Source organism: Capricornis sumatraensis, chromosome 16, assembly GCF_032405125.1.
Source record: "Capricornis sumatraensis isolate serow.1 chromosome 16, serow.2, whole genome shotgun sequence".
NCBI lineage: Eukaryota > Metazoa > Chordata > Mammalia > Artiodactyla > Bovidae > Capricornis > Capricornis sumatraensis.
Genome location: NC_091084.1, coordinates 36,212,777 through 36,233,237, shown reverse-complemented (window position 1 = coordinate 36,233,237; position 20,461 = coordinate 36,212,777).

Sequence of the window (20,461 nt, the reverse complement as noted above, 5' to 3'; positions counted from 1 at the left end):
TTCCCAGGCCAGAGTACTGGAGTGGGCTGCCAGTGCCTTCTCCGTGCATTACTGCAGTAGGTGAAGATCTTGTCTAGGGAATTACACATGAAAGAAGGTTTGAGATACGGTCCAGTGTGTTGGAAAATCAAAGAGTGTTTTTATCACTGATCCCCCTGCAAAGTTTCATACGCTGACACTAAATCTCTGGTCACCTTAAATGACTATTTTCTGAGGTTCCTGGAAGGACACACTGTCTCCTAAATCTGAACACAACCTGAACCACGGTCCACAGTTGATAGCAGCAGGGCCAGTACCAGAACCTGGAAGGAGCAGCAGGCAGTACAGCTGAAAATGGGATGCTGGAGGCCAGGGCACCCTGCCATTCCTGAGGGGTCCTTCAGGATTCTGTAAACAGTTGACTCCTGGCGTTCTCGAACACCTTACTAAATAAAAGTTTGTGAGGGAAAAGAGGCAAGATTTTGAAGATTACTTGAAGGAAGATATAAAGTAGCCTTATGTAGCCTTATTTATTTATTTATGGCTGTGCCATGGTACATGCAGGATCTTAGTTCCCTGACCAGGGATCAACCTTGTGTCCCTTGCAGCAGAAGCACAGAGTCCTAACCACTGGACTGCCAAGGAAGTCCCTTGTGCTCTTGCTTAGTCGCTCAGTTGTGTCTGACTCTTTGTGACCACATGAACTGTAGCCCGCCAGGCTCCTCTGTCCATGGGATTCTCCAGGCAAGAATGCTGGAATGGGTTGGCATTCCTATCTCCAGGAGATCTTCCCAACCCAGGGATCAAACCTGGCTCTCCTGCATTGCAGGCAGATTCTTTACCATCTCAGCTACCTAGTCTAAATTAATTGACAACTTAGAAAATTACTAGATTGTTGGAAATGAAGTGATTTGCTAACAAAGTTAAGAAAATGATAGTAGCATCTGGCCATTACTTTAGGAATAACCAAGGAATATTCAGCCTCTTCTCCAATGCATGGAAAAAGAAAAATTTGCTAACGACAGAAATCTGGGCTTTTCAACATTTAAGGAAGAATTGGAGGCAGATTATCCAACAAAGAAAAGTGAAGAAGAAGAGTTAAAGAGTGGGCTCAGAAAAGAAAAAAACACCCCAAAGAGGAGAAAATGTTAGAAAGTGCTAAGTGTTGACAAATGCCATCAAGGAGTCAAGTTGATGAAGACTAAGTGCATTTGATTGATTATGAAATGTGTGGTGAAAATTGGATAAGCAGGTAGGAGTGGAGAAAGACTGGAAATACAGGATGCTATAAGAAGCTTGAAAAGGAAAGAAAGAGTGTGGCAGTTTGGGGACACTGAGTGTCAAGAAAGGATGTCAGCATTTCTGGATAAGGGAGACTTGAAGCATTAGAGAAGTTAAAGTAACATTTATTAACCACCTGCTAAGTTCTAGACCCTGTGTTCAAAGGTGTATTTAAGTGTATTATCAAGTTGTAGACACTGAGGATAAGGAGCAAAGGGAGACTGAGACATTAAAACTACAAAAAGATGGATAAGGACCTCTCTGGTGGTCCAGTGGCTAAGACTGTGCTCCCAAAGCAGGGGGCCTGGGTTCAAACATGTTGAATTAGATTCCCACATGTTGCAGCTAAGACTCGGCACAGCCAAATAGATAAATATTAAAATACCATAAACTGAGTGGCTTAAACAAAATTAAAAAAAAAAAAAAGATAGTTGGAGAAACAAATCTTTAAGAGGATGGGATCAAAAGTGGATGGGTTTGCACGGAAAAGTATTCCATGACAAAAAGTAAAACACGTTCAGGTGAGTACAAAATCTGATCAGCTTATAGACATGGGAAAGTAAAGTGAAGGGAATCCATTCCCAAATGGTTTCCATCTTCTGTGGCAAGTTCTGCTTCTATCAACTGGCAGGAGGGATGGGAAAGCAGAGAAATAGGCCCAGAAAGAGCAGGAAAGTGTCCGAGTTTGGGAACTGAGAGAGTGAGTTGGTTAACAACAGCTAGAAGAACTGAGATTTGAGGATCTATCAATGTGTTATCAGAGTGAGTTGAATGACAATGTAGCTAGTATTGTTGAACTTACATGAGCTGCAAGCTTGAAGATGATTGGGCAGAGCTTGACAGCTTTTCTTAAACCTCCTCCAATCATTTGAGGCCCCTATAGCTTCAAACCTAAACTCAACTCATTTTGTCAGAATGGATTGCATTAAACTGATGGAACCCTCACTTACCCTTAGATACCTATTAATTTTTTATTTCAATATCTTGAAAGTCTTGTTTTTGGCTGTGCCTCGTCTTAATGGCAGTATGTGAGATCTTTAATTTTCATTGTGGCATGCAGAATCTAGTTCCCTGACCAGGGATTGAACCGGCATTAGGAGAGTGGAATCTTAGCCACTGGACCACCAGGGAAGTCCCTCTATTGATTTATTGATTGATTTTAAGAATGGATTGAGGGTTTAGACTTTTCAACCAGGCTTTGATCTTCTGAGGACATAGTGGAAGAGTAGCCATTGCCTGGGGCCAGGATAAAACTATTGAACAGCTATCTGCAGTCTTCTTCCATTCTATCTAAATTTAACAAGAACAACCAAAAAAACCCAGCTCACTTGGTTATTCTCATGATGGAGAAGACTGTTACATGAACAGGAAAGTAATTGTACATAATTGCTACTTGTAGAAAGTTCTGTTACTAAACTGACCAACAAAATTCTTGTGATGAATTTTCTCAATGAAAAGCTGCCTAGAGTTTACCAGGGGGGCCCACTGATTAGAAGGCCACACAGTCAGTGAACCATAAACTGTTGAAGCTGGACATGCTTAGAGCAAATATAATCTAAACGTTCAGAACATGTAGTTCCTGAGCTTCATGATGAGTTTCCTTACCCTTACTTTCATACAAAGTGTTTTTTAAAAAAATTTTGTCCATGTCATGTAGCTCGCAGGATCTTAGTTCCCCAAACAGAGATCTAAACTGCGCCCCCTGTAGGGGCATCGCGGTTTCTTAACCACTGGAGCGCCAGGGGAGTCCCCAGAAAGTATTTTAAAAGTGCATGTTTATCATGTAGCAGAAGCCATTCTAGATTAGGGAATGGCAGTGTAAAAAAAAAGGAAAAGAAAAAGCCAAACATCCCTACCTTCATGGGGTTTATGTTATGGTGAAGAAAGACTAACAGTAAACGAAATAAAGTACTAATTCATGGAGCGTACTAACAGACAAATGCCAAGAAGAAACATTCATTGGGGAAGGCAGAGGCAGAGCTCCAGGGACAGGGGAGGAAGCCAGGGAGGAAGGCTCCACAGAGAAGGTGACGCTTGAAGAAAGACTTAATAAAAGATCCCGTGGACCAAGTCACACATATATACAGGGAGAGTCTAAAAGACTGTCTAAACAGGAGAAGGAACCTGAGGGTAGTAAGTGCTATGTGTGACACCATCAGACCAGAGTCCAAACTCTGAGCTTGCCAGGGCCTTGCAAATCAACCTAAATCTCCGAGCAAGTTACTCTGCAGTTTAAGGAATTACCACTAGAGGTCGACTCTTCCTTCTGGATGCTTGTTCCCTTCACAGGGACTCCAGATGTGCAAAGCTAGGGGTTAGGTGGAAAGAAATAGGGGAATGTCTGGGATCCCAGATTTTTGAAATCTCCCCACGGCTTTCAAAATTTCAATTCCCTCCCCCCCCACACACACATTTCAAGAGGTGGATGTGCAAAATCTGGGCTGCTTTTGAGCCACTACTTCTTTGCACCTGGAACGCTCGTAAGAAGTCAGGCTGGGAGGCAGTCTCTTCTCCTCTGGCACGCTGGCCTGAGCACTGTCACAGACAGTGACATGGATCATGGTGCCTACCATGATCCTCAAAAATACAACATGATGCCATGGGCTTTTTTTCTTATTACACCAGAAACCCACGAGCTCTCCTCAGAAATGAAAATAAGCTAATGTAGGGCATTGTGTCCTCACTGAAGCCAGCATCCCCAAATCTGCGGTGAGCAGAGAGGCTACTTTTCGTTGCTGTGCACGGGCTTCTCGTTGCGGCGGACTCTCTTGCTGCAGAGCACAGGCTCTAGGGTGCTGTGGGCTTCAACAGGCTTAGTGGTGCTGCAGCATGTGGGATCTTCCTGGACCAGGAATCGAACCAGTGTCCCCTGCATTGCAAGGCAGATTCTTAACCACTAGACCACCAGGGAAGCCCTCCAAATCTGTTCTTCTGCCTGAACTTGACCAGCCACCAGCCACCTAAATCAGAAACCTGTGATTCGTCTCAGGTTCTTTCATCTTGCCTCCTCTCTGTGTCCCATCAGTAATGCTGATCCTCAGTTATCCTTAGTGACCCACATCTGTGCCTTCCTCTCATGTCCTCTTGCCACCATCCCCACTGCAGTGGTGCAGGCAGGCCTTATCATGTGCATTACTATGGCATTCTAACAGACTTAATTGCTTCCACTGTTTCCCCTCCATAACTCATCTTCTACATGATTGCTGGAAAACAGTCAAAATATTAAATCAGCATAAATTTGCTCAGCAGCTCCCCAGCATGTTCAGGGTGGAATACGAATGCCCCAGTATGAAAGCCCTACTCTCATTCAGCTCCGCTGTCCATTCCCAGTTCTGTCCATGGCCCACTCACCTGCAGGTTCCTTTTTATTTTGAAAACTTGCGGTTCACATCCTCCCAGAAGTTTGCTCTTCTGTTCCCTTCATAAACTTCTCACACAGCCCTTTCGTCACTGAACTGTGTGTCATCATCTGCTAAGTAACTTTTCTCTTGGTTTCATTTGCTGAACAGCATAATTCCTGGTACATAATAGGAAGTCAATAAGTGGTTACTGATTAGTAATGTCATATCTGAAAAAGTGTAGGAGAATGTGTGAAAGCTGACTGATTTAGTCATAACCACTTTATGGGAGGGCTTCCCTGGTGACTTAGAGGTAAAGAACCTGCCTGCTAATGCAGGAGACCTGAGTTCTATCCGTGGCTTAGTAAGATCCCTCCAAGAAGTAAATGGCAACCCACTCCAGTATTCTTGCCTGGGAAATCCCATGGATAGAGGAGCCTGGTGGGCTGCAGTCCATGGGGTCCCAAAGAGTCAGACCTGACTTAGAAACTAAACAACAACTATACAGGAACTAGTATAATAGAGGATAAAAAGACGGAAACATAGTCTCGGACACACCAGTTTCATGAAGGTGTTATTTTGGGAAGAGGACCAGGAATATTTCCTTTGACCAGTTACTGCATACCACAAGTTCCTGAAGATAGACAGAAGCAGAGAAGAAAGTAAGACAGTTAATTGAGGACTTGGCTCCAAACGCCATCACAAAACTCAAGTTAATGTGGCTGAACCTCATGTTGTTCCTTCATCCCAAAGCCCACATCAGGATCTCACCTCTAGACAGTCCAACATGAAGAAATTATGGAATATATCTGCTCACAAGGAGCACTAGAAAAGTGCTTCCCTGGTGGCTCAGTGGTAAAGAATTCACCTGCCAATGCAAGAGTTTGGGCGGATCCCATATGCCACGGAGCAACTGAGTCCAGCGCCACAACTATTGCATCTGTGCTCTAGAGTCCAGAAGCTGCAACTACTGAAGCCGGTGCACCCTGGAGCCCATGCTCCACAGCAAGAGAAGCTACTGCAACGAGCGGCCCGCACACCACAGGTAGCCCACTCTTGCTGCAACTAGAGAAAAGCCAAGCAGCAACGAAGACCCAGCACAGCCAAAAATAAATAAGTAAATAAAATTATTTTTAAAAAAGAAGTACTAGAAGAAAGGTGTGAGAGAATATGCACCCCACGTGCTTAGAATGGAGCTAGCCTAAGACACCCCCACTGGCCTTTCTCAGAAGGAGGTCACCCCCAGGCCTAAGCTGTCCAACAGTGTGGCCATGTCTAAGGGCCCAGGGACACCACCACACTCATAAGCCTGACAGTTCATTGCAGCTGCTCTTCTTGGCAGTGGGTGATTGAGGAGTACCAGAATTGAGAACACCTGCCCTCCACCTCAGTAGGCTTTTTGGAAAAGTGTTTTTATCTAGGACCATTTTAGGTTAAAAATGTTCTATGTGGAACCCTAATAAAGGCTGGAGGCCTCACATGGCACACTGTCTGTAGGCATTTACATTAAAGGGAAAACATATCTAAATCCAAATCCTTGAAAAATATATTTTCACTATAGGTTTTCTTAGAGCAGTCAGGTTTTGGAGCACACACCTTGAGTTCTCAGTACTTATAACAGTGCTGAGCACATAGTAAGTGCTCAGTAAATATCTGTTAATAATGAATGAATACCTGTTTTTTAAACATTTATTAACAATACTTCACTCTGATTTTTAATATCTCCATTATATGCCTATGAACTCCTCGTCTCTTGAATATACTTTAGGGTATATGCTAGCACCTGTCACAGGGCTAGAATATGGTAAGAACTGATTGGCTTGTTTATGGATATGTGACTCAGCTTTTAAAAATGTAATCACTGAAAAAGTGAAAAAGGCCTCCAAGATCTGAATAGCCTCGAAGAAATTAAATGCAGAAAAAATTCATTAATTATTTTATTATATTATTATTTCTTTTTATTCATTGGCTGAGCCACATGGCATGTGGAATCTTAGTTCCCTGACCAAGGATCAAACCCATGCCCCTTGCAGCGGGAGAGTGGAGTCTGTACCACTGGACTGCCAGGGATGTTCCAGAAAAGAATTTTAAAATCAAATATGCAGAGGCAATGTAAAAGGTCATCTAAAAAAATTCTATGTAAGGGAAAGCTCCAGGTGGTGCAGTGGTAAAGAATCCACCTGCCAATACAGGGGATGTAAGGGACTCGGGTTCAATCCCTAGGTGGGGAAGATTCCCTGGAGTAGGAAACAGCAACCCACTCCAGTGTTCTTGCCTGGAAAATTCTATAGACAGAAGAGTCTGGTGTGATATATAGTCCAGGAGGTCACAAAGAGTCGGACATGACTGAGCAAATACACACAAGGGAAAGCTCAAACAGGAAGCTTAATGAATCCATCTAGCCCACAGGCTTTGCATCCTCAACTTGTAATTCACGCTAATGACACCAGATGGCGATATTTTATCATGATAGAGTGAAAGTGAAAGTGAAAAGTGTCCATGGAATTCTACAGGCCAGAATACTGGAGTGGGTAGCCGTTCCCTTCTCTACGGGATCTTTCCAACCTAGGGATCGAACCCAAGTCTCCCGCATTGCAGGCGGATTCTTTAACAGCTGAGCCACAAGGGAAGCCCATGATAGATTGAGTCACGGCCATTTATTAATTTAATCAGCAAATGTCCAGGGGGAGGACTTTGCTAGGCACAAAGAATTCATAGTGAATAACACATAGACCTTGATACCAAAAAGTTTATGATCTATTGGGAGAGTAGTTAGCTATGCAGATAATGAAAAAGTACAATAATGATGATACAAAATAATAGCTAACATTTTGAGGGATATAAGACCTGAATAGACACGTCATGAACAAGGGATGCAAATACAAAAAGTATGAAAAAGTACTTACTAATCATCACACAAGTGCACTTTAAAAGGTCAGTGAGGACTTCCCTGGTGGTCCAGTGGTTAAGAATCTGCCTGCCAATGCAGGAGACATGAGTTTGATCCCTGGTCCGGGAAGATCCCACATACTGCAGGGCAACTAACCCACATGCCCCAACCACTGAAGCCCACACTCGCTAGAGCCCACGCTTCAGAGAAAAGCCCGAGAACCACAACTAGAGAGTAGCTCCCACTCACACAACTAGACAAAAGCCTGTTGCAACAACAAAGACCCAGAGCAGTCAGAAATAAATAATGTTTAAAAGGTCGGTGAGATACTGTTATATCCCAGTAAGAATGACAAAAATGTAAAGGGCTTAGAAAACCAAGATGAAGAGTCTGTGGAGCATCCGGAAACCTTCACACTGCTGTGGGGAATGGGAACTCAACAACCACTTAGAGAACTGCTTGGTCCCTCCACTAAAGCTACACTGACAAACATCCTGTGACCTAGCACTTCCACCTCTGGGTATAAACCAACAGAAGTGAATGCTTACACGCACCAAAGAGTTGCACAGACATATTCATAGCAGGTTATTTATGATAGCAAAAAACAGAAAGAACTCAACATCCATTAACGCACAGGGGCTAAGTTGAATCAGTCATGTCCAACTCTTTGCGACCCTATGGACTGTAGCCTACCAGCCTCCTCTGTCCATGAGATTCTAAGGCAAGAATATTGGAGTGGGTTGCCACGCCCTTCTCCAGAGGCTCTTCCCAGCACAGGGATCCAACTTGCATCTCTGATGTTTCTGTATTGGCAGGTGAGTTTCTTACCACTAGTGCCGCTTGGGAAGCCCCATCCATCAGGAGTACAAAATATAAATATAGCATAATATGTGTACAACATATGCAATAATTGGAATATTACACAGCAAGGAAGAACAAAATAACTGCTACCTATAGCAACATGGGTGAATCTCACTAAATGTAATGTTGACTGAAAGAAGCTAAACCTCAGAGAGCATATACTATGTGATTACATTTAGGTGATGTTCAAGAACAAGAAAACTAATCTGTGACGATAAAAGTCAGAATATTGGTTATTTGGGGGAGGGGGAGTAGAGTAATATTGAGAGGAAGGGGATGAAAATGAGCCATCTGTTGTACTGGAAATATTCTGCGTCTTTATCAAGGCTGTATACTCAGGTATATACAGATGTAAAATTTTACTGAGCTATAAAAGATTTGTGTACTTCATCAAATATAAGTTATTCATCAATAAACAAAAAGAAATCAATAATTAACATCACTGAATGTTTATTAGATGCAAGGCATTTTGATATGTATTATCTCCGTCATCACAGTAATTCTTTTTCCCAGTCCTATTGAGATATAATCGACATATAACATTGTATAAATTTAAGGTATACAAGGTAAAGATTCAATATATGTATATATTACAAAAGGATTGCCACAATAAATTAGTTAGCACATCCATCATCTTACAGAGTTATCTTGTTTGGGTGTATGTTGAGAACTTTTAGGATCTATTCTGTTAGCAACTTTCAAGTTGCTAATAAGACAATACAGTCTTATTAACTACAGTCACCATGCTGTGTATTAAACCCCCCAGAACTTAGTCCTCTTGTAACTGAAAGTTTTTTCTCTTTGACCATAGGCTTCCCAGGTGGCTCAGTGGTAACGGATCTGCCTGAGAATGCAGAAGATGCAAGAGACTCGTGTTTGATCTCGGGGTCAGGAAGATTCCCTGTAGGAGGAAATGACAACCCGCTCCAGTATTCTTGCCTGGAGAATTCCATGGGCAGAGGAACCTGGCAGGCTACAGTCCACGGGGTTGCAAAGAGTTGGACACGACTGAGCGTGCATGCCACATCCAAGCCACAGCTGGTATCACATGGCATGTGGCTTTGTTGGACTTACTTCACTTAGCGTAATGTCCTCAAGTTTCATCCATGTTGTTGCAAATGGTAGGTTTTTTTATGGCTAAATAATGTTGTATTGTGTTCCCTATTCTCCACATCCTTGCCAGCACTTGTTATTTCTTGTCTTTTTAATAATATACATTCTAATAGGTATGAGGTGATCTCATTGTGGTTTTGATTTGCACTTCCCTGGTGATTAAAGTCATCACAATATGAGCATGCTAAGTCACTTCAGTCGTGACTGACTCTCTACAACCCTATGGACTGTAGTCCGTCAGGCTTCTCTGTCCATGGGATTCTCCAGGCAAGAATACTGGAGTAGGTTGCCATGCCCTCCTCCAGGGCATCTTCCTGACCCAGATGTAGAACCCAGGTCTCTTACGTCTCCTGCTTTGGGAGGTGGGTTCTTTACCACTAGCGCCACCTGGGAAGAGGGTTGTGCAATTACTAATCCCAGTTTACAAATCAGGAAGCTGAGACAGAGAGCTCAGTAACTTGTCCAAGTGTGTGTAATAAGCATGTGGCAGAGAAAGAACCTAGACAGATCTGGTTATAAAGTCCAAGGTCTAGTCCATTACTTAATGGCTTCACCACTGTACAAGGCCCAGGAGGAGGGATGACGTCTGTCTTTGGGGATGTAGATTAGCAAAGGCTTCAAGGAAAAGGAGGAAACAATTTGAACCAAACAAGTGAAGCGAAATGTGACCAGTTCCTTGCTTCCTACTGGAACTATGGAATCCTGGGTTTGAAAGGTATGGCAATCAGCTCAGGACATGTGCTTAGTTGATCAGTTGTGCCTGACTCTGCAGCCCCATGGACTGGAGCCCGCTGGGATCCGCTATCTGGAAGTTTCCAGGCCAGAATACTGGAGTGGGTTACTGTTACCTACTCCAGGGGATCTTCCTGACCCAGGGGTGGAAGCTGAGTCTCGTATCTCCTGCATTGGCAAGCAGGTTCTTTACCACTAGCGCCACCTAGGCATTCATCTGCTGCTGCTGCTGCTGCTGCTAAGTCACTTCAGTTGTGTCCGACTCTGCGTGACCCCATAGACGGCAGCCCACCAGGCTCCCCCGTCCCTGGGATTCTCCAGGCAAGAACACTGGAGTGGGTTGCCATTTCCTTCTCCAATGCATGAAAGTGAAAAGTGAAAGTAAAGTCGCTCAGTTGTGTCCGACCCTCAGCGACCCCATGGACTGCAGCCTTCCAAGCTCCTCTATCCATGGGATTTTCCAGGCAAGAGTACTGGAGTGGGGTGCCATTTCCTTCTGCGAGGCATTCATCTAGTCTAGTCCAATTCTTTCTTTCTTTCTTTTTTTTTTTTTTAAGGAAATAAAGCTCAGAGTGGCAGTGACATTCATTTAATGCTAGCAAAGAATAGAGTTAAGGCAAATTAGAAAGCAGCTGACCTTAACCAGAGAGATTAAATAACTGTCCACAGACCCCCAGAAGTGAGTGGTGGAGCCAGTATCTGAATCCAGACAGGGTGACCGCAGAACCTGTTCTCTTAACCGCTGTGCTATATGGGGTTCGACTCCTAGCCCCGTTCTCCACCTACTGCCTCAGCCTGCCTCCCCACAATACACTGAAAAGTCAGCACATTCAGAGAGTTTAGAGTGGTCACTGTCAGAGGGAGGGGGGGAGGTAGAGGGGGAGACTGGCGTGCTTGCCATTTCCAGTCAGGCCAGACCCAAATGCAGACAAATCGGGCAGATGACTGAGAATCGCCGATCAAAGTCGACTTTGAGCAGAAAGAAAGCAGCACTGGGAAGCCACCTAACTTGAGCCGACAAATGGGCCTTATCACAGACTTGGTGGCTTAAAACAACAGAATTTCACCACCTCTTAGTTATGGAGACCATAATTCCACACTGTAAGTTTAAAACTTCCATCTTACAAAGACCCACTCGGATCATCCTGATAATCTCCTTATTATAAGATACTTAATTTAGTCACATGTGTTGAGTCGTGTCTGACCCTGCGACTCCATGGACTGTCGCCCACCAAGCTCCTCTCCCATGGAATTTCCCAGGCAAGAATACTAGAGTGGGTTGTCATTCCTTCTCCAGGGGATCTTCCTGACCCAGAGATTGAACCTACGTCTCCTGTGTCTCCTGAATTGCAGGCAGATTCTTAACCTGCTGAAGTACTGGAGAAGCCCAATTTAGTCACGTTACCATATCAAACAGTATTCACTCTTTTTCCAAATAAAGTAATACTTACAAGTTTCAGAGCTTCGAGTTTGATCTCTTTGGGTGGGCATTATTCAGCCTACTACTTTTCAAGCCCTAGAACTAGAGAAAGATAGATTTAAAAATTAAAAACCCTCTTAACAACTCACTAAAAATATCACCACCATCAAGAAGAATTCCTCTCTTAAACTCTGTTCAGTCTGGCCTTTTTCCTCACCATCCTCTGAAAATACCATTATTTAGGCTGCCAGATCCAGCAACGCTGTCTCAGTTCTTTATGCTATTGCAGTAGCACGTGACACAGTCGAGCACTTCCTCCTAGAAACCACGCTCCTTCATTTCCTCCTGCTCTGGCTACTTCTGTTCAGTCTTCTCTCCTGTGTCATCAGCTTCATACACCCGCTGAGCACCAGAGTGCCTGAGGCTCAGTCCTTGGACCTCTCTCTGTCTGTATCTATTCTTATTCCCTGCATGATATAATCCAGCCCTCCAGCTTTAAAGCCTCCAATGCACTGATAATTCCCAAGCTTAAATCTCCATCGTAGTCTCCCCTCTAAACATCCAACGTTAGAATGGAATAGCTACTTGAATGTCTAACAGGGATCTCAGTCCTAACACACCCCAAACTGACCCCTATTCTGCTCCCCTCCCCAAACCAGCTGTTCCCCCAAATGTTCCCAATCCCAGTAGAATATACTACTCATTCACTCAGTCTAAGAAACTCAGGGTCATCCTTGACCTCTCTTTTCTCATATCCTACAGCCAATCTACCAGCAAATGTTACTGTTTCTATCGTTTTAAAAATTCTGACTCCTATGACTTCTGTCCACCTTGACCACCATCCATCTCATCTAAGCCACCGTTACTTCTTGCCTGGACTGTTACAATCGGTCTCCCAGCTTTTCCCCAGACCTCTTGCAATCTAAATAACCACAGAGACTATTTTCAACACAAACCTCATCATGTATTTCCTTTCTCTTCTCCACGTGTTTCAGTAGTCTCCCATCATATTTAAAATAAAATCCCAAATCCTTCCCATGGTCCATAATGTGTCTCCAACTTCATTCCTTAATAGTTCCGAGCTTGGCTTCCTGCTGTTCTTGGAACTTGCTGTTCCCATCCCCGCCTGCGGGCCGTGTTCTTCCTGTTCCTCTCCTGGACCACTCTTCCCGGCATGGGGAAGAGTTTCCACAGCCGTTCCTCGACTACATCCAAATCTGTCCAGTTGTCATTTCCTCAGGGAGACCTCTCCTGACACCCTACTTAATAACATTCCTGTCACCTCTTGCCTCATCTTATAATTTATTTTCTCTAACAAAAAATATGTATAATATTAATATGTATTTCTTTGTTATAGTATGTATTATAATTACAAGACCTATATATCCTTATACTATGTATTAATTGTTATACGTATTTATTTGTCTAATTGATTTCTTTCTATCTCCCTTGCTATAATACTGAAAGCATGGACTGTGCCTCGCATCAGGTGGCCAAAGTATTGGAGCTTCAGCTTCAGCAACAGTCCTTCCAATAAATATTCAGGATTGATTTCCAAAGTACATTGCTAGCTATGTATTCTTGACAAAGTCACTTACTGAGCCTTAGAATTCCCTGTCCGTAAAGTCAAGGTAACATCTGTTTTCTGAAAGCACGGACTGTGCCTCTCTTAGTACATCACTAGATTTTCTAGTGCTTAGAACAGACCCTGACAGAATAGGAGCAAGGAGCCATTTTTAAATGAATGACTGAATGAATGAATGAATGAGTGATTTCAAGATTTCAGAGGGCACCAGCTTGAACTCTCCCACCCCCTTGGCTGAATGTCAGCTCTGCCCAATGGGGCAAGTGCCTCCACCCCCTACCTGAGCTTTCCAGCCAGCCTCCCGGGGAAGTGGGCAGGGGAGAAAAAGCAGGAAAAGCTCCTGGAAGAGCAGAGCTAATAATTGACTGTTCTGTTACAGCAACTGCTGTGACATGCAAATACTATGTTGTTGTTTTGTTTTGTTTTTTAAAAAGTAACCTGTTGGGATTCCTTGTAAGTTCTTTGCATACAAAGTTTTATTTAATGCCCACTCCAGGCAGCAGTTGAGAAAGAGCTCAGCCTCAGGGTCAGTGCTGTCTGAGTCCCTTCCAGGGGTCTCCATGGTTTACAGGGCCAAACCTAGTACCTTCCTTCCACTTCAGACACTGCTTTGCCATCACCACCATCCCCAGAGAAAATCGGTGCTGGCCTAGGGGCCAGGAGAAACCCACAGAAAACACAGAAGCTGTTAATAAACAACTGAGCTCCCCCAGACTGGTGAGGGGTAGCAATAGCTCCTCTCCCTGAGGGGTGGGTGGTGGCCCTAAGCTCTGAGCTGGGAGAGGAGAAGAAATCTCCCACCTTGAACTGCAGTGCCCCAGTTGTGCTCACCTGACAACCCTGGTGGGGCCTCACAGAAATAAAGATCACTGGACTTCAGGAAAAAACAAAACAAAACAACACACCAAAAATTTCAAGGCAAGCCTCAATTTGAATTCCCAGAAGTAAATAGTTGTTCTTGTTCAGTAGCTCGGTCATGTCCGACTCGCTGAGACCCCATGGATTGCAGCACGCCAGGCTTCCCTATCCATCACCAACTCCCAGAGCTTGCTCAAACTCACGTTCATTGAGTTGATGATGCCATCCAACCCTCCCGTCCTCTGTCGTCCCCTTCTCCTCCTGCCTTCAATCTTTCCCAGCATCAGAGTCTTTTCTAATCATTCGGCTCTTCGCATCAGGTGGCCAAAGTATTGGAGCTTCAGCTTCAGCAACAGTCCTTCCAATAAATATTCAGGATTGATTTCCAAAGTACATTGCTAGCTACGTATTCTTGACAAAGTCACTTACTGAGCCTCAGAATTCCCTGTCCATAAAGTCAAGGTAACATCTGTCTCTCAGGGCTGTTTTAAGGCTGGAATTCCGGGGTCTGGAAGATCCCCTGGAGAAGGAAGTGGCAACCCACTCCAGTATTCTTACCTGAAGAACTCCATGGACAGAGGAGCCTGATGGGTTACAGTCCTTGGGGTCACAAAAGAGTCGGACACAGCTGATATGACTTAGTGAGCCCATGCTCTAGCCCAGCATAGGATCTCAGTGACTAGTACTCAGCACGATTAACGTTAGGCAGCCTTTATGAAGGCATGGGGAGTAAAGAGGACCACAGTCATGACTGGGACACAGGACAGCCCATGATATGATTGGCATTGGAGTGTAACCAGCCCGCTCTATCAAAGCTATTGAATCACAGGATGATGGTCACAAAAGGCTTCGGAGACACTAAACAAACAAAGAGCCTGACATTTCACAAAAGAAGAAATGGGCCCAGAAAGATGAACTGATCTGGTAACTTCCCTGGTGGTCCAGCAGTTAAGCTTTCACCTTTCAATGCAGGGAGTATAGGTTCGATCCCTGGTGGAGGAGCTAGGATTCCACATGCCTTGCAGCCAAAAACCAAAACAAAATAAGCAATATTGTAACAAATTCAATAAAGATTTTAAAAAGGGTCCTGTTCCCCACCTCAGTCACTTCCCTCATTCTCTAATTTTCCTCATTCTCTAATTTTCCTTCCTGTATCCATTACGCTTGGGACCCCAAAGCGCCCAGCTATCCACACTCTCCCCGAAGAACAGCTTAGCCAAGTGGCCCATGGACCTGTCGCAGCAAAGCACGTTTCCTGGCGGTGACTGCAAAGCGGGTCTGAGGAGCCCTGTGCTTCTGTTTCCAGTTGAGACCTTTGCAGGGCCTCTGACTCTTTTCCTGTCCTCTGGAGTCTTTATTTAAGCTCCTTAGTGATGCCATATAGACAAAGTATCCACAAATTGAAAACAAAAGCTACCACCTCAGATCCCTTAGGTCAAAGGCTACATGCCTGGAATTGCCTGTATACCTCTTTCATCTATCTGCTCTTTCTCCTTCAAATGTGTGTGTGTTTTTAATATCATCTCTTCTGTTGAGCCCTTCAAATGAAGGAATCACTCAAACGGGACTCAAATCCTTGGTTGCCCCTCACTGGCAGTGTGACCCCTCTGTGCCTCAGTTTTCTCATCTGTAAAATGGGAGCCATCATATTCTCTTTCTCATAGAATTATTGTATGAGATTGTGAACTGATAAATGCAAAGTACTTATACACACATCTGGAAAAAATAAACCCTCAGTAAATATTGTCTATTGTTATGATGATGAAGATGATGACGAAGATGGACCTCTCCCATTTTAAACAGGAATCTACCATGGTACTCCAACTGTCCCACAAGATGTATTTCTCCTTTCTGTCCATAACTAAGTATATTTTAATGCATTACCTAATATAATCCTCATCACTGTTGGTTCTCTTGGCTAGGGATCAATGTCTGATTTAGAGAGCAGATCCCAGCTGGGCAGTAACCAGCCCAGGTTAACTCTTTGAACCTTTCTCCTCTCTTCTGTCTAACGGATCTAATCCCATGTGACTTGCTTAAAGGACCAACCAAAATAGCATCATAAAATAAACGATAAATAATACTGTCACTCTTATTCCTGATTATCTGTCTGTGTAACCTGACTAGTATGAGGTTTATTATAAGAAATTGTCCTTGGACTTCCCTGAGACCTCCATCGTATGTTCAGGTGTTAGGATTCCATGCCCTCACTGCTGAGGACCTGGAATGAAGATTCCAAAAGCCAAGTGGTATGGCAGAAAGAAAAAGAAATTGTCCTTTTATAGATAAAAACATTCAAATATCAGCAATTTTATGTGAGTCAATATTATAATAGTAACATTGATTGTAATGAAACCAACAATAGCAGCCAACATTCATTTAATGCTTCTATATGCCAGGTACTGTCCTTATATGGCATGAGCACGTGGATTATATCATTTAATGTATCTGACCCAGTGAGGTATACACCCTGCTGTCATCCCCATACATCAAATGAGAAAGCATGTAGAATTTTAGTAAATTTTCAAAGGTAACACAGCTTGTAATGTGGCGCAAGCCTAGGGTGTTAAATTCTGAGTTCACACAGCTGTAAATACCCTATACTGGTAGGTTTTCTGCATCCAAGACTTTACCTTGTTCTTTTCTATTTTGGCTGAAATATAGTTGATTTACAATGTTTCAGTGTATAATAAAGTGATTTAGTTACATTTATATATACATATATATATTATTTTTCAGATTTTTTTCCATTATAAGTTGTTACAAGTTACTAAGTAAGTAGTTTGTTGTTTGTCTAAGCCACCAGGGGAGTTAATATATAGTAGCATGGATCTGTTAATCCCAAACTCCTGATTTATCCCTCTCTCTGACCGTTCTCCTTCCTTTGGGTACCATAAATTTGTTTTCTATGTTTGTGAGTCTGTTCCTGTTTTATAAATAAGTTCATCTGTATCCTTATTTTAGATTCCCCGTGTAAGTGATATCATATGATCTTTATCTGCTTGCTGCACTAAGCATGGTCATCTCTAGGTCCATCCCTGCTGCCGCCCTGATTTCATTCTCTTTTTATGATTGAGTAATATTCCATTGAGGTATATACCATGTCTTCTTTATTCATTCATCTATCAATGGACATGTAGGTGGCTTCCATGTTGACTACTGTAAATAGCGCTGCTATGAACATTGAGGTACATGTATCTTTTTGAATTACAGTTTTCTCTGAGTATATGCCTAGGAGTGGGATTACTGGGTCATATGATCACTCTATTTTTAGTCTTTTAAGAAACTCCCATGACTGCCCTCCGTTGTGGCTGCATCAATTTACATTCCTGCCAACAGTGTTGGAGGGTTCCCTTTTCTCCACACCCTCTCCGTGTTCCTTTAGATCCATCCTTTGATCCTCAAGGGTTGGGACCCTGTCCTTGAGGCCAAGGTGGTGGCTAGGCTTCTGCCATCCGATGAGAAAATGCCCTGCTTCTGCCTTCTGTCTGTTGAGACCCTGAGTGTGGCTTACTCCCAGATTCTCTACCACTGTGTTCTGTCTGTCCAAGGAACGCTCCCCCATTGCTCCTGTTGAGTCTCCCTGATGGAAACTGCTGTACAGAATTGCTCCCCATTGTATGTGCTGTCCTCTTAATTCTATGCCGTGATCTGCTTACCAGACAGTACTTGCTCCTTCAGCTTCAGCTGTCTCCCCCATCCTAGGAAGGGCTAGTGTCAGATCCATGCCCATCCCCTCTGTCCTTTCCTGCTGTTTTAAGCAAATCATGCCTAGCCCTGCTCATGCATATGATGCTGTGGGGCAAGTCCTAGAGATGGCAAGAGTTTGAGACCTGGTCTCTGCATGCAAAGGGCTTGCAATCTCATTGGCAGACAGAATACAGAAAAAGCAATGCAAGCTAGTGTGTACTATGCAATGATTGAGTGGCACGGACATTCATTACGCAGTAAAGACTTAGCATTAGGAAAACAGTGAAGAATCGTGGTCAGAATACAGTCCAAACAGTTCCTGTTAGCCCTCTGCACCAAGCCCAGCGTTCTAGTATTAAGGGGAGCCCAGTGGGGTATAGGGAGAGCTCACCTAAAAGAGCCAGGTGGCAAAGCAGCTCTATGGCATGTCCCCTCACCTCCAGCTCCACGTCACTGCAGAAGCTGAATCCCACTTCTGTGCTTCACCATACAGGATCCTGAATCTCTCATTTTCGATGCGGAGTCCAGCACCATAATTTAAATTCTTCCCAGGACCTAGTCTGACTGGGTCACAGTAAATTGTGGCCTAAAAAGCCACATTTATTTTTGTTTGTGCTCATGCGTGCTTAGTCGCTCAGTCGTGTCTGACTCTTTGAGACTTTATGGCCTGTAGCCCAACAGGCTCCTCTGTCCATGCGATTTTCCAGGCAAGAATATTGGAGTGGGTTGCCATTTCCTCCTCAAGGGGATCTTCCCCATCTAGGGACTGAACCCATGTCTCCTGCGTTGCAGGCAGATTCTTTACCACTGCACCACCTGGGAAGCCATTACTTTTGTTTAGAGCCACACAAACCAAGCATTTGCGGGCGATTTTTTTTTTCTTTCCATTCTCCCTTCTGCTAGCTGAACGAGCTTCATTTATCTGCAGCCATTAAGTCTGTCCACAGGCAGATATCAGGCATGGCCAGGAAATCAATACGAGCCAGAGAAACAAGATATTTCCTTCCTCTTTCACGTATCTAAATGGGGAAAGCTTCCAAGGATGCTCCGAGAACAGCTAGCTGCCTATCGCTCTTTTCTCTCTGCCTACATGGCAAATACAGGAATTATTTTCTGCCAAGGATATGGGCCAAGGCTAAATTCAAAGACTTTATTCTTATGATGAAGCCAGTCTAAAATCTCCTTCATGTCTTGGAAGCTGTTATAGAATCTATTCTGGGAAAGAATGGAGAGGAGAGATCAGAGATTCACTGGGTGGAGATGCATGAAATGTTCAAGCCCTCTATTTCCAGGCAGAATCACATGGGAGCCATCCACGTTTACCTCTCAAGTTCTCAGGAAACTTTACTTCCAAGCCCCATGCTAAAGACTCATATCAGGTCTTCTCTGGCGTCCAGTGGTTAAGATATTGCCTTCCAATGCAGGGGGTAAGGGTTCAACCCCTGGTCGGGAGGCTAGGATACCACATGTCTCATAGCTAAAAAGCCAAAATATAAAACAGAAACACTGTCGTAACAATTCAATAACGACAAAAAAATGAAAAAGAAATTGTGTACATTGGGACGTCCCCCCACCCTACCAACATCTGGCTTTTATCCATCTAAGATAATTTATCACTGATGATAGCATTTTTCCTTAGCCTCTGTTGTTCAATAAGATTTTGGAACCTGGCAGCTTTGTGACTATGGAACAGGCTGAATTCACCATCACTGGCAGAAGTGGACACTGGGTAAAGCTGAGGAGGAAAGCAATGGGCAAGACTTAGTTGGCTTGGGCTACCATAAAATGCCATAGGCTGAGCAGCTTAAACAAGACATTTATATTCTCACAGTTCTAGAGCCTAGAAGTCCAAGATGAAGATTCCAGCATTGTTGATTTCTGGTGAGAGCTTTCTGCCTGGGTTGGTGATGGTCACCTCCTCACTGTGAGGGCACAATGACCTCTTATCTGTGTGAGAAGAGTTCTGGGGTCTCATCTGTTAAAAATATTTATTTTTGGCTGCGTGGGGTCTTAGTTTGTGGCATGCAGGTTTAGTTGGCCTGGGTCATGTAGTAACTTAGTTCCCCGACCAGGGATCAAACACACATCCCTAGCATTAGAAGGTGGATTCTTAACCTCTGGACCACAAGGGAAGTCTGTGGGGTCTTTTCTTATAAGGGCCTTAATCTCATCCTGAAGGCCCCAACCTCATGACCTCATCTAAACCTATTACCTCCCATTGGCCTCACCTCTAAAGCCATCATATGGGGGATGAGGGCTTTAAGAAGGGAACTGTGGGCAGAGGGGGAGTTACAATACAGTTTCTCTGTACTGTAAAATTCAGTACGAAGCAGAGGTGTACTCTAGATACTGTTACCGTATGAACCATCCTCACCAGGACAGAAGGGGCCGTGAGGTGTGGGACCACATATTTCTGTGATGGCTTCTCCTCTGTTGTCTTAGGCAGTTGTGGTCGGTGTGATGTGGTGTAGTTGCTTTGTTGTGGTGTCACCACACTGAATTTGCAGTTGCAAGAAAAGGCTTCAATCACCTCACGCCCATTAGGATGGCTACTCTCAAAAACAGAGAAAATAATGTTGGCAAGGGTGTGTGACAGTTGAAACACTCATGCAGGGTTGGTGGAATTGTTAAATGGTGCAACCACTATAGAAAGCAGTGTGGTGGCTCCTCAAAAAATTAAATGTAGAATTACCACATGATTCAGAAATTCAACT